General features: G+C 39.5%; 1 long non-coding RNA gene across 1 annotated transcript; it reads right to left on the bottom strand.

Moving 5' to 3' along the window:
- Positions 1-1,501: 1,501 nt before the first annotated feature.
- On the bottom strand, positions 1,502-3,906 carry LOC116408474. The gene is made up of 3 exons (XR_004220970.1): positions 3,089-3,906; positions 2,624-2,788; positions 1,502-1,917 (listed from the first exon to the last, which is right to left on the bottom strand). It is a non-coding gene; the product is annotated as an uncharacterized LOC116408474 (long non-coding RNA).
- Between the last annotated feature and the right edge of the window lie 600 nt (positions 3,907-4,506).

Here is a 4,506-nt window from a genome sequence, read left to right as displayed (position 1 = left end):
CATTGCTACAACTGGTGTGTTTGCCTCAGAAAGACTACTATAGTTTATATAAGTTAGCTGCTGTGTAGCCATGGGGGCAGCCATTTAAAGGAGAAAAGGCACAGGTTACTTAGCAGATAACAGATAAACCCCCATTATATGGGGCTTATCTACTAGTTATCTGCTACGTAACCTGTGCCTTTTTTCTCCTTTTTCCAGCTTAAATGGCTGCCCCCATGGCTACACAGCAGCTTATTTATATTGTAGCTTTTCTGTAGCAAAAACACCAGTTTTTTGAGAAACAACAGCACATTATATTTGAATTACTTTAAAACACTTTTTTGATGTTACTGTTCCTTTAAGTTTTACTGATCTACTGCAGCTTGCATTGGTACCTCACAATAGAAGCAATGGTATAAGCTATGCAAGCTGCAGTAGGTCAGTAAGAACTTGCCAAGAACAAGTCATTCTGTAACATACTAAGAGTTAACCTGAAGGTGAACAACCCCTTAAACATAAACTGCAAAATAGCCATATCTAGCACTCTTTCCAGTGTGGGGTCATACCAAACCTGGAAAAACACTAGAGTATATCTTTCCATCTGATAATGAATATTGTCAATCTTGTTTCAATAACACTGTCACTTTACATATGTACAGGTATATGTATAGTATTTTCACATGTAACTGTGGCATAGCACAACTGCCTCCTATTTTTATTACGAGATATATTAGTATCATGTAGCACATGACAATTAGCAGTAGACCAGACATCCTCCCATCTGTACTTTTCAACCAATATGCATTGTATGGCTAGAGACTGCCCACAGTCTCATGGGTCAGAGAGATTTGCTCATGAATGTTGATATTTATAATTGGGAGAGGGGAGTGATGTTATTCCTGGACAGACATTTTCCTCATAAACTTGAAAAATGGACTTCCTGGGTCAGCTGGTCTGTTACCCCAATTGTAACAAAAATATATTGGCTAAATAGTTTGTTAATGGGTTGTACACAAAGCGATGTTCATACAGTATGGTTGGAAAATGGCCAGCTTTTTATGAAAAACTTGCCCTTGGTCAAGCTTTGCGATCTGATATTGTAAAAACATATCGTACGGTGTATTTGCAGTTCTATGTCCTGCAGTTCTCCATATGAGGTGTTTACATGTGAGCATCCCATGAAATGAAATTTTAGTCACAATTGGAAGTATATAAGTCATAAAAAACTGTAGAGAATTACATTAAAGGAAATCTGAAACCTAAAAAAAAGAATGTACAATTGTAGAATGATCTTGATTTTTTCTTTTATCAAGATATTGTTCACTAAATTCCCTCAGCAAAGCAACACCACAACTTCCTTTTTTTGTACTATATTCATTTTCTCTGAATTGTGCCCAGTAAGCAAGAATGAACACGTGGCGCCGTTTCAAACTCACTAGGAGTGTAAAAACTGCTATTTTTCCTTTACGTTCCTAATGCCGATTTTAAGTAATCCAGTGGCAAATAAAAAAAGTTAGAAAAGTTCAGTAAAAAAAATTTATTGATATAAAAAGTGCCAGAATATTCACCAATATTGTATTCTATTACAATAACTTGCTCACTCTAGTGTTCAAAACTGCAAGCATTAATATTCACATTTTCTTGGATCAAATTCAGTTCACAAGTTTCCAGAGTAACTACCAGAGTCTCTCGAAATTGGGAAAGGTGCATTTCTGTTAGCGGTTCCTGTCCATACGTCCAGGTTCATGTAGGCATGGAAGGGGTTAAATCTAGGCAAGTACTCCGGCTTGCACATAACTGAGTGATTCCCAACGTGCTCAGAATGGGGAGGAGAGCCACTGACCGGCAGCAGCCATCAAAGGCATCGTTCCGAGGGGCCCAAATAGAGCCAAAAAGTCCTGACGTGGGGGACAAACTTCTGGTGCTGGAGAGGTACGGCTATAAAGCAAGGGCAGAATTAGTACATAGTAAAACACAGCTGATTCAGTTACATGGGAGGAACAGAAAATGCACTGAATAACAGACTGAAGTTCTGTCTTACTATATAAGGTGACTATATGGGGCTGAGTCTGCAGTAATGCTCAGAAGCATCTGTTGTTATTCTGTATATCATGGATCTCCAGCCTACTGAGCTTCAACTTTTCATGTTATTAGGTTGGTTATTTTTAATAATACATGTATTAAAGATTATATTAAATTACATACTGATCTGGCTCTTCAGCAGACTGGGGACAAAAAAATCCCGTGGAGGCCACATCTGGAGCCCTTGAGCATCCTGTTGCACAGGCCTGACCTGCAGCACACAGGTTTTCTCCAGCTCAAAACTCCTGGAGCAGCACTAGATTTATGCACCTGATATGTACAAACAATATTCCTTTCACTGACACCAGGAGAGCTGCCTCCAAACTGCAATGTAATGTAAAAGTATGATTGTTGCATTGTGTAGGGAACTCCACTTCCCATCCAATCATTTGCATTCATGCATTCTTGTTGCTACTTACCTAATTCAGGCAGAACACCCTGACACTGCTGTTTGTTCCTACCTTAAATGTATCATCCATCCATGAGACAGCTTACAAATGATACTTTATGCATGCCTTGCAAGTGTGCAAGTAACAATCTTATTTGCTACAGAATGACTCACATAGCTTGCTAGCTCCCAGGTGCTGGGCATGGGGGGGGGGGGGGTCCTGGGGAGGAGCTGGTGGCACAGGGGCACTCATATTCCATGTAGGCTGGCACTGGTGCTCAATAAAAGCTGGGTTCTGAACTTCAGGACATGAAAAACCACTGTTATAATTCATATTTTCTGTAAAATAGATTAAAAAAAAAATCTTTCAGTGACCATAACAGACATGTATTAGTGTGCATGTATAGTACATACTTGTTAATACCATACGTGTGTTTTACAGTGTGTCTCTCAACTGATAATACAATTTCTTTTGTTTATATCATCTAACTGGTACACTACAGTCAATATCACATTACAAAACTAATTTTCATTCTAAGCTTACATGAGCGCTACTTATAGTGCTGATCAAAACTCCTCATGTTTTTTTTTTTTTCTTTTAAATCGAATAGTGGGTTACGGTCTAGCTGCATCACATACCTATTTTGCGCAGGAGCAGGATCACGCATAACACATGACACTGTGCCCTCCACATTATAGTTGACATCATTTGGTAAACAAACAGGTTGGGTGCTCCAAATGTCTTCATGGGAATATCGACCTACAAAGTACAAAAGGACACTGGATTAATAACACCAGCTAAAAACAGTATTACATTTCCCAGCTGCTCCCACCTAACACTGCTACATCCCCCTGCCTTGGTCTTAAACTCATTTCGCCCCCCCACTCATAATCTCTTCCCCTCTCTCCCTGCTACGCTCGCAACATGCACAAGAAGTACCCAATGCCGTCCTGCTCCAAAGTTGACAGGCCAGAACGGAGAGTAGGCAGGTAGAAGAGGTCTGTGTCTAGCTCCCCCCCACTATTGCTCCCTACCGCCTCTTTTGCCTACCCCTAGTTCTGGCCCTAAGAAGAATTGTTAACCTCTTCCAGCACATATGGTAGTATATACTTCTCCTCAGCTATGATAGGGGCAAAGCTGAATCTGTCTGTGGTTATTTAGGGAAAATATTGGGGCCTGGTATGACTTAAAGTAGTGCCCCACCAGAAAATACAAAAGTTGTCACACTGCAAACCAGCCTTCTGTAAGGGTAATGAGATTCAGGATGCTTTGGATATGATAACCCCTGCATTTTGGTTAACTTGAAAGTTTAATGCCGAATCTCATAAAGAATAACTAAGCCTTTTTCTTTTAAAATCCCTAAAATGACTCTAAACAGCCTCCTCCTAGATACACTGAGTCTGATGACCTTTCTAAGGTATATTCTGAAACATGGCACAGAACCCAGTCACTTCTTTCTAGAGGGAAACTCTGCCCCCTACTAGAAATCATGACGGGGAATACTATGACTTTATAGGAGCATGGCCAGTGAAACAAGGCCATAAATTGCACATTTCATAGCAGAAACAACTCATTGTATTTACTTAGATCCTGTATACTATGGTTTAGAGAGATACCAGAAGCCTGTGCCAACACAGATATTCCGCTGTACTGAGCACTAAGTTCTACTATTTGTCTATTAAACTGGTTATTATATATAGCAAATGTTCTTCAGAACTTTTAATTTCAGCAAGATGTATGGTTTTATGAACTTCATTTTCCTTATTTACATGTGAGCGTGCAGAAAGCACCTTTGTGTTACACCCTTGTGACACGACTCAGCTCCCGAAAGAAAAAAATATGTTTATCATCTTTGGATATACACAATATATGGGCTCATAACTGACTCAATTGCTTACATTATACCTTAATGATTTGCTGTTTTCAGTGTAGGATGCTGTAATATTTGTGATAGTTTATTATAATAGTGAAATGCAGGGATTTTAGTGTTCCACAAGAGGGAACTGTTGTTTAAGGTACAGCACATTGGTGCAGGCATTTCTTATCAGTGATTTTG

Source organism: Xenopus tropicalis, chromosome 1 (genome assembly GCF_000004195.4).
Source record: "Xenopus tropicalis strain Nigerian chromosome 1, UCB_Xtro_10.0, whole genome shotgun sequence".
Classification (NCBI taxonomy): domain Eukaryota; kingdom Metazoa; phylum Chordata; class Amphibia; order Anura; family Pipidae; genus Xenopus; species Xenopus tropicalis.
The sequence above is the reverse complement of the archived record's forward strand: the minus strand, read 5'-3'. Positions and strand labels throughout refer to the sequence as shown.